A 13,817-nucleotide genomic window follows, 5' to 3' on the forward strand; every position below is an offset into this window, starting at 1 on the left:
TTCCTTCGCACTCTGACAAGTGACAAGAACAAAGAAACAGAAAGAATGGGCAGGAAGAATATCAGCGGTGCCGGTGCGCGCGCCAGTGATTCTGGAGATCCCGCCATGAATTATTGGCAGTAGTTGGTGGAGGCGCGTCTCTCCATTCCTCGGCGGAATGATGGAGCTGCCCTGCCCTGATCCGATCCAAGTCACGGCGCCCTCAAAAGCGCTGAGGAATTTGACGTTTTGACTAGTACGCCGGGCAGGCGAGGCGAGCCGCGGCGCCGGAGCCGGGACGGGAAGCTCCCGGGAAAAGGCACGCCGACGCCGGCCGCAGCACGGCCTTTCAGAGGAGCGCCGAGCGGAGGCCCCCTTTACTCATTGCTCCCGCCTAGTGCGATGCCCGTCGGCACTGATGCAAGCGACGTGGCCCGCGTCGACCGGCCGGCGTGACCTCTCGCCAGGAAAGGTCACGGGTCAGAACTCGGTTAGGCGACGGTTTTCGTGTGCGCGTGCTGGGTTCGAACGCAACGCCCCATCAGCCGCAGGATGAACTTTCAGCGGAGTCGTTAGGCTGTTCTGCAGACACGCACCGCCACCGTCGACGGACGACGGTTCAGCTAAAGCGGACCTCGAACGCGAGCCTCTCCTGAATTGACGGGACGAGCTTGCTTGCGCGATTCCCTCACATGCGCTCGCCTCGCAGCTCGCCGGTCCACCATCCCTACGACGCCGCCACGCCGGGACGAGACGACAGGGTTACTGTTGGGCACGATCGCGGATCTGTCTGTACGCTTCTCACCCCCGATCGCACTAGCTAGAACGATTCTGTCAGGGAAAGGTAGTTGCTACTTGCCTAGTACGAGCCCACAGGGTACACTGTCACGTTTTGCTTGTCCTATGGGGAGTTGGAATAGAATCCGCTCCGGCCGGACGCTGGATCCAGCCGCCGGCTTTTTCGCTTCGATTCGTCCGGTTCCGTCTGCGGCTCCCGGGTTTTTTAACTTTTTTTAGGACGCCCTGTTTTTTTTTTTTTTTACCTATACACATTCTGACTGGTTGACCATACGGGCCTACTTGTCTCTTGCAACTCACATGTGTTTAGATACAAGGTGCTAAACTTTAGCAGGGTCCCATCGGATGTTCGGATACTAATTAGAAGGATTAAATATGAGCTAATTATAAGACTAATTGCACAGATGGAGTTTAATTTGCGAGACGAATCTATTAAGGCTAATTAATTCATCATTAGCAAATGATTACTGTAGCACCACATTGTCAAATCATGGACTAATTAGGCTTAATAGATTCGTTTCGCAAATTAGACTTTATCTGTGCAATTAATTTTATAATTAGACTATATTTAATACTCCTAATTAGTATTCAAACATTCGATGTGACATGTGCTAAAGTTTAGAGGTATCCAAACACCCCTCGCCAAAAGAAAAATGTTGCAGGCCTCATGCTAGGGCAGGCCATGGACCCTTCACATGGTGTCTAAATGGGCTGCTGCACCAAGGATTCGGCCACAGCACGGCCCATGTCTGGCTAATCTGTCAGATTTGAAAATTTATCTGGCTAGATTTTTTTTTTAAAAAAAGAGCGAAGGTTTTTAAAAAATAAAATCCTACATGGTGGTATAACTACTAAGGCACCAACAGTAGAGGCATCATATGCCTAATCTTTTATTCTCTTCAACGTGTCCATTGCGAGGATCGGTTGCCTTAGCATTAGCAAGACCGAGAGTTTTGGGATATCAATACTATTGCTATATATTCTATGAATGTATGTCTGCCATGGTAATGTAGATATTTCTGCTTTGATATTGTTAGAGGTCCTGATAAGATGCTCATGCAAACGAGATAAATCCCTGTTCAACCTGGAACCAGGAACCTTTTTTTTCATAAAAGTATTAAGGATTATGGAAAATTTGGCTGGATAGCTTGATTCAATAGTAAAAGACCAGTTGTGTTATTGTGATCTAAAAGTTGGATCTCAATTCTTACTAAACAGAAAAGAAGGATCCCTCTGTAGCAGAGTCATATATTGGCTACCGGTATATGGCTTGATTGTGTTTGGGTTGAATTGAGTAAAGTAGAGCAGTCATGGCCTCATGGGTGCTAGCTGATTGTACTTGACTGACATTTCAGGTATTCTTTGAGAAGCACCGGAATTTTGCAAAGAATGACTTCGATATAATAGGAGGATCTATGCTGGGCACTACATTCCTGCATTTGCAAGCAGAGTTCACCTAGGAAACAAAGCAAACGAGGGCATTCATATAAACTTAAAGGTATGATTATTGTCCTCTCTAAATCAACTTCGCTTCATTCTCGGTTCCCTTTTTGTTAACATATGCATATGCAATTATTGACTAATTTTCATCTAGGTTTTCGCTGTCGGTAATGGTCTCACAGATCCAGCCGATACAAAGCCTACAAACCTTATCGAGAAATCTGACTATGAAAGGATCAACAGGTTCACCTCACCCTGTGAATTGCGATTAAGATGTGTGGTGTGGTGACTACGACACACAAGCCTTTGAGAATTGCACGATACTTTATTTTTTTAGTAATCATCATTAAATTAAGATACGAGCACTATTTCTTGTTATCTGACAACTTTTATTTTGAAGTATGGTGACATTCCTGAATCTATCAGAAGAGGATTAGTGTAGTACCTAATAGGTTTATTAGAATGGCACGTCCTGAGGTCTACTCCATATTAACCTAAGCTAATGTTTCAGGTCCGATGGGAAAGCATCATGCGTGGCAGCTTATATGGTCTGCAATAATATTTTCAGCTGCATCAGGAAGCTTGTTGGGACAGGGAAAAGCAATACCCCTCTATACTAAGGCCATGTTTAGTTACTCCCAACTTCCAACTTTGACACTATGCAAAAAGAAGATTCCCCATCACATCAAACTTGCGGTACATGCATGGAGTACTAAATGTAGATGAAATTAAAAAGTAATTGCACAGTTTTGTTGTACTTTACGAGACGAATCTTTTGAGCCTAATTAGTCAATATTTGGACAATAATTCACAAATACAAACGAAACGCTACAGTGTGCTACAGTGCTGTAACAGTAATTTGGCACCTCCCAAATTGGCCAACTAAACAAGGCCTAACCTGCTGTTGCTGTTGTCAGTTGACTAAAGGTGGAGAAACCTCAACATCAGTGTCCTCTTTGCAGTACTATGACCTTAGGAATGAATGTGAAGGGAAACTTTGCTATGACTTCTCGAACTTGGAGGAGTTCTTTGGTAACATAACATGATTTATACAGTGAGAGAGTTACTAAAGGGCCGTTTGGTTCCCTTTGCTTATTAGACGTAGACTATTTACAAAACTTATTACATAAGTGGAGGCTAATTCACGAGACGAATCTATTAAGCCTAATTAATCCATCATTAGCAAATGTTTACTGTAGCAACACATTGTCAAATCATGGACTAATTAGGCTTAATAGATTCGTCTCGCCGTTTAGCCTCCACTTATGTAATCGGTTTTGTAAATAGTCTACGTTTAATACTCCTAATTAGTATCTAAACATTCGATGTGACGGGTGCTTAAATTTGAGCAAGTGAACCAAACCAGGTCTAAGACTGAAAGGACCTAGGCAACGTAACATGAATCCAGTTAACAGCAAGACCTAGTTGCGCACCGCTTGACAGATGCTGTGATTAGGATCGCAGGAGGAGATGTATATAATCTCCACTGCCGACTGAACAACCAACCAGCCAGACCAAACCGATCTCTGGGCTCTGGCCAAGAAAGAAGTAGAGCAGGAGGCCAGTAGCTATAGCTGAGCCCAGATATGTCGTGGGAGGAGAGGACGCATGTATGCAACAGAAAATCAGAAATGTACAGCAGACCTGTCCAAGAACACAGGGACATGACAAATGACATCCCCTTCCGCATCCCTGCAGGCTGCAGGCCTGCAGCCATGGATCGGACATCGGAGCGCGAGGCGTGCCCGGCCCCACAGCTACCTGCCTGTCGCTTCCTCTGCAGTATGCACCCATCTCCTTCCCTGCTGCACCTGCAGGTAGCTAGCCTCCCGTCGTCGATTCATCACCCGTGAACCTGGGCCATGTTTAGTTTCCCCCTAAATCCCAAATTTGACACTGTACAAAAAGAAGATTTTCCATCACATCAAACTTGCGATTCATGCATGGAGTACTAAATGTAGATGAAATCAAAAACTAATTGCACAGTTTTGTTGTACTTTGCGAGATGAATCTTTTGAGCCTAATTAGTCTGTTTGGACAATAATTCACAAATACAAACGAAATGCTACAGTTGCGCATTTATGACAAACTCCCAACTTTGGTACTCCCAAATTGGGAACTAAACAAGGCCCTGGACAGCCGGGCCTGTGAGCCAGGTCGGAGGCAGACGGGTCACGCCAGCACAGAGATGGTGATTGACAAATATGTACCCATGGTGATTGGGTCGGAAGTACATTTGTTATGATGAGCCGGCTGTGGACCTCATAACTACCCCAAGATGTGTTTGGTAGCTGCACAGGGCTGTTGACGCAAAATCTAGATCGCGGACTCTACGGCGGCAACACACGAGGATCTGGGAGATCTGCTTAACTACAGTGCATGCTCTAAATTGGTTCCCATAGGTGCGCGGCGTGCCAGTCAATCTGACCTGCAATTGACAAGGAAACGTAAAATTAATAAGTTGATAGGTGGCGAAGCCTGTTCTTTAAACACGGTTAAGATATGTTCAATACAATCATACGGTGTGAATAAATAGAAGCATTAATGGCATGTGCCATCGATTGTATGAGCCGACGGACTAAGATAGAAGCATTATAATACAACAGTCATAAAAGGAGCTCTTACTCACCATGCGCACATAAGATAAATTAACAAATCTAGTCAATGTCTAACTGAACTTAGACAAGGTAACATGAATGAGAGGGCATTGACATCAACCTATTAATATAAAAGATTAGAACATAGCAACAAGAACCTCTTGCCTATCGCTTACGAACTAATTAAACTAATGAAACCTAATCAATGTCATGACCATGTAGTTGAACTTAGACAAGGTAACACGGTGAGAGGGTATTAACTTCGGCTCATTAACTTAATCAGACAAGCTCGTGGCAGCAAGGTCTTGTATGCGCCTCTATCGGCTCAATGATGTCATCATGCTTTCGTGAGATACGGATGATACACGGCCGATGCATCAGCTCTTAACAGTAGCGTGCTGACGTCAAAGGCATGACGTTTAGCAATACGAGGGACATGAGTAAAGATCTATCGGACCTAACATATATAAAGCAATAAAAGCATGCATATTCTACCAGCCGGTATAATCTGATAACTGTGAATGTTTAAACAAGGCAAGGGAGCCGATAAAGACAACCTAGCTAGATCTAAGCTATTCGATAATTGTGAGCGCTTGATAAAACTAAGAGATCAAAATGATACAACTTAATAAAACCAAACAACTCAATAACTGTAAGTAACGTCGAAGACAAGCAGAATATTGGATAGAGCCTAGAAAGCTCTACTTGCAATCTAAGTTAACTCGATAACTAGCAACACAACCAAATATCAGAATATAAGACTTAACTTAGAATGTTCCGATAGAGATCATAATGATCAGGTGACAGTACTTACAAGCTCGCCTGAGATCGAAACCGATGCAACCCTACGCGTTAGAAGAAACTCATCGAGAAACTACATTACTCCTACTCCTAAGGGTTGGAGGCGGGGCGCCGAAAAGTTATATTGATTGATTGAGAGATAACCCTTTACAATAGCAGGGGTACATATTTATACCATGGACTAAAGACTCCTGATTATTAGCTACGATAACTACTCGTACAAAACTTGCCTAATCCATAAATATCTAAAACGAAAGGAAATATTAAGATACATTGACTCTCACTTCCCTTACGTAGAGTCTTTACTAATTAAGCTCCCTTGTCTTGTATTGCCATCGGGTCTTTGTTTCTTCTTTCTTTCATACGTGAGCCGTTAACATGCAACCTTGCTTATTAAGCGTCATGTCTCCTGCTTAACTCCTCATGAACCTGAACGTGCTGCACTTGGATTCTCTGAGGATTTCTTTTTCTTTTATAGAAAGAATATTCCTATCCTTATTATGAACTTTCTGGGATTTTATCAGCTAAAATTTGGTGTCAACACCCATTACCATGCGCAGGCGCTGGTGAAGGTTACCACAGGCACCCAGAAATGCATAGAACAAAGGTTGAATGTATAAACTCTTGTTTAAAACACCTAATTAGGGAGGTCATCAGTTGAAATATAACACAAATTACATAGAAAGGTAATTACCACAGTTTCACAAAGCAATTAACAAGTATGGTAATATCAGAAAGAGGTTTGTTGCATGGCAGTTGCATGTGAACCATGGAGCAATGAACACTTGCACACATGACTTCTACAAGCAAAATACGACACCATCTTCCACCTACAAGCGAAATCGAGATCTTGGTTTTGCAATCGCCCTCACCTACAAATAAACCACTTGGGTAACCCCTTAGTGGATCGCGTTGCTTATAAATCCGACACCATCTTCCACAGTAACATCGACCGAGGGTACGCCTGCCTACAACTCTAGGTGTTCATGATCCAGCTTCTTCTTCTTGCTATATCTACCCTATCATGGACTGTAGCAAGCGTAAGTGGACTTATTATGCCACTTAGCAAGTGGGAGGGAAAAAATGACATGAAGGCTTGAGCAAGGAGGGTTTTATTTAGTGGACTGCATAGCTCAACTTTTAGTAGGTCATATTTTAATTAAGCACCTAAAGATACTATAGTTATAAGCTTCCCATAACCACAACAAGGCACAGGTCACCCACCTGTTCTGAACCTAGGGTTAATCTTCTCATCAACCAGCACAAAACCCAAACCACATAAACCACTTCTATGATTCAACCAAACCAAACTAACCATGTAAGAGTCTAGGCCGCTCTTGACGATTAGCATAGCTGTCATGACAGGTTTACACTCTGCAGAGGTGGTACAACTTTACCCACGAGTCGTGATTTCCCTTTTTGCCGGGTTGTACGGACCCTTAAACACTTCCGAGGTGAGTTGGCGGGAAACACTATGAGGCCTTTGTTGTAGGGTCTCCCAGCAGCATGAAAACAACATTGAAAGAAACTGTGTAGAAACAAACAGCAACTAAAGAACAACAAATGCAAGGAGAAAGCAAATTAAATTTAGTACAGTAGAGGTCTCAGCAAGTCCAGCAACCATCACATAACTACCATACCATGGTTCCTAACAGTTCCACTAAATCATACAAGAAACTACAACCTAGAAGACCCCTTGTTCTGCCACATAGCCAAAGCCCACTCAGCCCTCTGAACACCCCAGGCCCTAGCTTCTTGTGACATGGCTACATGAGTGGGTGCAGGCTGTGATTGTGAGGCTGGTGGGGAGAAATTCTTCTCTGGGACAACTACATCTACCCCAAACCCCAAGATTCAGTTATGCAGAATACAACAAACAGTGACAACCTTAACTTGTGAGGGGTATGGATGATAAGGCTTATTGTCTAGCATTTGAAAGCTACTCTTAAGAGCCGCAAATTCCCTCTCAACTGATGTGCGGAGGGATGAGTGATTTAGGTTGAACAGTTCCTTGGCGTTGTTAGAGGTTCTCCTACCTTCAAACTTACATGTGGTACCTAACAATCCTATACGGAGGAAGGAAGCCAGGCCGCAAAGTGTAGCCAGCATCAGCAAGGTAGAATTTCCCTACACATGAATGGATTTACGGTACATGAGCTACCTAGTGGAAGAAAACAAACTTACTTAAGCCTGTAACATGCTGGGTGGACAATGTACCTTGTGGCACCCTCAGCCCATCATCTCGCTCTAATGCATTAGCTAGAATCAGCGCATCATGAGCTGATCCTTCCCACCCAGCAAGGATATAGGTGAACCTCATATCGAAATCAACAACAACTAGCACATTCTGTGTTGTGCTGCTCTTACAGCCTCTAAAAGCAGCCTGCTCTTAAATGGCACTCTAGCAAGAATGTGGGTGCCATCAATAGTTCCAATGCAGTTCTAGGACAATTAACATGCATGCATCAGTGTACCCTGTATTCGGTAAATAAAAGCGCAACAACAATGTACAATACTAACTACCCAAGTATGGGTTCTAAGGATATTAGGATGGGTAGCACCATCAGGGGCTCTGATCATCTCAACCCTTAGCTCCCCAACTGCACAAAGTACCTTTACGAAGTACCTACTGACGATCTCTATGGATCTCCAAAAGGTGTGATGGATCACCTTGAATCTTTGGTTGTGTCCCACAATGAGGAGGAAGATGGCAACCTGTTCCTCAACAATTGTGTGTATGCTGTCTTCTAGGAGGTGTCTTTCCCTAAACAAGTTAACCAACTGAAAGAAAGGAGCTTTATGCATCCTTAGCATGTTACAGACTCAACCTCTATGTAGTTATATATCTTATCTAGGTTTGCCCGCCTCTCAGCATCGACCACTGCCCTAGAAACCCAAACATAGTTCTCTTCCTCATATGAATTAGACCTGGCCCTCCTAAGCCTAGCATATAGAAATGCAATGCATACAACAACAAGAGCAGCAGCTTGGGAAGCCATCCTGGCATGGTACTCATGCAAGTCCATCTACATTATTGCATGGAAATAAAAAAAATTTAGAACTTGATTATTGAAATGGAACTGAAGACATCCTACGGTGTGGTAGTCTACGACAGCATGGCAACAGAGGGATCATTGCCTTGGCTGCTACCAAAGTAGCCTCCCAAAGACTCCTCCTTAACACATCATTGACCAAAAACCACACAACAAACAAGTCAACAGGTATCACTGCCTTGGCAGCTACAAAAGTAGCCTCCCAGAGTCTCCTCCTGAACACATCATCCACCATATAAGTAAAGAGGTCCAACATGTATCATTGCCATGGCTGCTACAAAAAGTAGCCTCCCAAAGGCTCCTGTCGGCTAGGTACCCTTGGGCCCACTAGAGGACTTACGGACCCACTCAAGGGAACGTACTCGAAACCTAATCAGACATTAAGACTACTCCGCAGGGTGTGTAGACTTCATGTACTCCCCGAAGACTAGTCGGGTCAGGAGGAAACTACTCTACCGAGTTCGAGTAGAACTCTATAAAACGTACTCGACTAGGACTTGTACAATCTGCCCTGTAACCCTGCTCCCCCAACTATATAAGGGCGGGCAGGGACCCCCTCCAAAATAGAGAACACAACTCGATCAATACAATCAACACACAGGACGTAGGGTATTACGCGATCTAGCGGCCCGAACCTGTCTAAATCGTGTCCCTTGCATCCCCATCGACTCCTTGATTCTCGACGACACCCACCGCGCAAAAGACCACCTAGAGTACCCCCTAGGCGGGTTGCCGGTCTAAAACATCGATAGCTGGCGCGCCAGGTAGGGGAAGTCGCCGGGTTTCTCCGTACGAGATTGATGACACCAATCGTCATCAAGCCCGTTTTTTCCTTTGTGGCGGGCACAACCTTTGTTTTCGGCTCCTGACTTTGCATCGCTGACAGCGCTGGATCTTTTCAATGCCACATCATCGGCAACCAGGGAAAGAAACACCTCGACGAGAATTTTCTTCAAAAAATAGAAGATTCTGCCAAGAAAATCAAAAATTTCAATGACAACGAGATCGACTAAGGTTCGGACTTGACCTCGACTCAGACTAGTCCGCACAGGCTGACGCCCAAGCTATCCCGCAAGTCGATTTCAACTCAAAGTCAATTCCCGCACGGACTCCGCAACACGGCCATGGTCCACCAAGGTTTTCTCACTCGAATCCAATTTGAACCCGAGTCAGTCAAGGACTACGACTACGACTCGGACTACGTCCAAGAGATCCTTTCATCAGGCCCAGCTTAAGGCTTAGTAATTACTTCAACGCCACATGGAAGATTTGTTTATTGGCCTGAAATCAAGCCATCTTTCATAGCACAAAATCACGAGTCACACCTTGTCGCCCACATAGATAGCCTCCTGTATTAGGAAGGCGTCCCGCTTACTTCAACACACGAAGAAGGAAGCACTACGGATATTGCAACATCAAGCTCTGGAAGCTACTACCCGGACAGAGAAATCTTTGTCATCACATCATAAAACAACGATGCGGGCGCTAGCCTCCAGAGAACTCCTCGTCGAGTTACACAACTCGATGACATTTCACAAGACGAATCATCAACTAACGCCCCACAAGACGAAACTTCTGAACAAAGAAATCAAAGAAGAGCACGCAATGCTTCTCGAGTAGATCGTCGCCGACTACTAGCTACAAACATTCCTATCATAAACCTCGAAAGAGCATTCGACGCAGGTGCAGGCTCGAGAGCATAACAGTGCACTTGCAGCAATTGCTTCAATCAATCTCATATCAACTCCCATACCTCATGATAGAGACAACGAGTTAACAGCACAACTCGCGGAACGAGGCAACGTGTTAATAGCACAACTTGCAAAGCAAGCTTACAAATTACTCAACAAAGAATCTCCAATCTCATCTGTTCCTCGCAACTCGGCCCATCAAGATGGTAGCAGAGACATCGCAGCTCATGGTGACCATCGTGAGGCCCCAAGAAAAAGTAACGAAGTAGTCGACCAGCCAAGGCAACATAGTCAAAAGCAAAACAGAGAGGAACGCGAGGTCCTAAGACGAAATAAGGATGCAGAAGAAACTAGCTGCACTAACTCTGCAAAGAGCCCTCGTCACCGCAGAGCTGATCGCGAAGCTTCAATTTTCAGTGACCTAAGAAAGGTCATGAATAATGATCGTCGCCGTGAACGCGAACGCGAAGTCAATGACTATAACCATTTCCCCACCTTCACCACACGAGTAATGAGGAACAAACTACCCAAAACGTTCAAGCCAACCGGGATCACCAAGTATGATGGCAAGCAAGATCCAGTCCAATAGCTACGGTGCTACTCACTAGTAGTTCAAGCAGCCCGGGGCAACGATGATACAAAGGTCATTCACTTCCCGATATGCATGGAACCTGCACCGTTAACATGGCTTGAGTCACTCAAGCCTAGATCCATCTACTATTGGGAAGACTTGACAAAGACTTTTACCAGCGATTACGCGGGCTCCATGTCTCGTCCAGGCAACAAAGTTGATTTAAGCCAAGTCAAATAGAAAGAAAGTGAAACACTACGTGACTATCTACGACGTTTCTTTGAAAAGAAAGGTACAATAGTCGACATTTCAGAAACAGATGTCATTGAGTGCTTTCAAAACGGCCTTTATGATCGTCGAACATACCGGGAATTTGGCAGGCGTCAACCAGCCACCGTCAAAGATCTCAAAATCATGGTACAACAATGGGCGGACGAAGAAGATATAGAACGTGAAAGATTCGGCTCTCATAGCAACCGTGGTCATGATAACAACAACACTCATGAGCAAGACAGAAGCTGAAACAATGATACTAGAAACAACTATCCGGGTAATCAGAATCGTAAACGCAAACCCAACAACACTGTTGCAACTATGACAAACTTTGGCAAAAAAGGATCACACAAACACCATGATGGGCCCTCCTTCACTGAGTTACTCAAGAAACAATGCCCATGGCATCCGAACAGCAAACACTTAGCGATAGATTGCTACAGCATGCGCCGAGTAATGCAAGAATTACATGCACTACCCCCTCCCGAAGACTTTGCTCAAAAGAAGGACAAGGGTAAGGGCAAAGTCAACAAAGATGATGAAGGCGAAGGCGAGTTCCATACTGCCTCTAAAACGGTCAACGTCATTTTTGGTGGAATCCCGGGTACCGCGTCCAAGCGGTCCAATAAGTTAGTACTCAGAGAGATTATGCCTATCGAGCCAGTAGCTCCCACACCACTCAAATGGTTTGAGGTACCCTTAACTTTTAGCAGAAAGGACCAATGGACAAGTTTCTCAGAACCAGGACGTTTCCCTCAAGTACTCGACCTTGTCATTGCAGGCTCAAGAAGGACCAAGGTACTCATTGATGGCGGAAGCGGACTCAACGTCCTTTTTGCCAAAATACTAAGGAAAATGTGCCTCGACATCACTGACATGCTCACTCCAACGGACTCCCCCTTCTACGGGATGCAATAAAAAAAGAGCTAGCCAAACTACTCGCAGCAGGGTTCATAAAAGAAGTTTTACATCCTGATTGGCTAGCCAACCCGGTACTTGTGCGCAAGAAAAACAATGAGTGGAGGATGTGCGTCGACTACACAGATCTCAACAAACATTGCCCAAAGGACCCCTTTGGAGTACCCAGAATCGACTAAGTAGTCGACTCCACAGCTGGGTGTGCTTTACTCTGCTTTCTCAACTGCTATTCAGGCTATCATCAAATAGCCCTCAAAGAAAAGGATCAAGCCAAAACAATTTTCATCACCCCATTTGGCGCATTTTGCTACAAATCAATAGCTTTTGGCCTAAAAAATGCACGGGCAACGTATCAACGCGCCATATAGATGTGTTTCGAGAAACAACTACACCGCAACATAGAAGCTTATGTAGACGACGTTGTCGTCAAAACTAGAAATTCGAATGATCTAGTCGCAGACTTAGAAGAAACCTTTGCCAGCCTACGAGCATTTCAGTGGAAACTTAACCCTACCAAGTGCATTTTCGGTGTACCTTCCGGAAAATTACTCGGATTCATCATCAGCCACCATGGCATCTAGGCCAACCCAGAGAAAATGTCTGCCATCACAAATATGCAAGCCCCAGCTAGCATCAAGGATGTGCAGAAGCTCACAGGCTGCATGGCAGCCCTTAATCGATTCATCTCAAGACTTGGAGAGCGTGGATTACCCTTCTTCAAGCTACTCAAAAGATAGGAAAAGTTTTAGTGGACAGAGGAGGCAGATAGAGCCTTGACATAGCTCAAGGACTTATTGTCAAAACCACCAATCCTCACGGCTCCATCTCTAGATGAAGACTTGCTCCTGTACATAGCTGCCACTACTCATGTCGTCAGCACAACAATAGTAGTCGAAAGGTCTGAACCAGGCCACGTCTACAAAGTCGAGAGACTCGTCTAATTCATCAGTGATGTACTCTCGGACTCTAATACCCGGTACCCACCGGTACAGAAGCTACTCTACGCAATCCTGCTTACTTCACGAAAGCTGCAATATTACTTTCAAGAACACAGCATATCCGTCATCACCGACTTCCCGCTTGGCGAAATCCTTCACAACAGGGATGCAACGGATAGGATCTCCAAATGGGTGGTAGAACTCAGAGCTCTATCTCTAGACTTCAAACCCAGAACAACTATCAAATCCCAAGCTCTGGTCAATTTCATGGCAGAGTGGAGCGAAAACCAAGTACCAACACCAGTCGAAAGGCTAGAACATTGGGTTATGTACTTTGACAGTTCCCTCAAGCTTGAAGGCGCCGGCGCAGGAGTATTCCTGATTTCTCCAATGGGTGAACAACTCAAATACGTTCTCCGGATCTTTTGGGAAGTTTCAAACAATGAAGCCGAGTACGAAGCACTACTACATGGTCTTCGTCTCGCAATATCACTCGGAATCAAACGACTATTGGTATATGGTGACTCACTAGTCGTCATTAACCAAGTCAATGATGATTGGGATTGCAATAAGGAAAACATGAACGCCTACTCTAAGGAAGTTCGCAAGCTACAAAACAAGTTCTCAGGTCTAGAGTTCCACCATGTCGTCCGCGACAATAATGTAGATGCTGATGTGTTATCAAAAATAGGCTCAACATGTGCAGAAGTTCCAGTAGGGATTTTTGTACATGAGCTTCGCAAGCCCTACATACCAGA

Source organism: Setaria italica, chromosome II, assembly GCF_000263155.2.
Source record: "Setaria italica strain Yugu1 chromosome II, Setaria_italica_v2.0, whole genome shotgun sequence".
NCBI lineage: Eukaryota > Viridiplantae > Streptophyta > Magnoliopsida > Poales > Poaceae > Setaria > Setaria italica.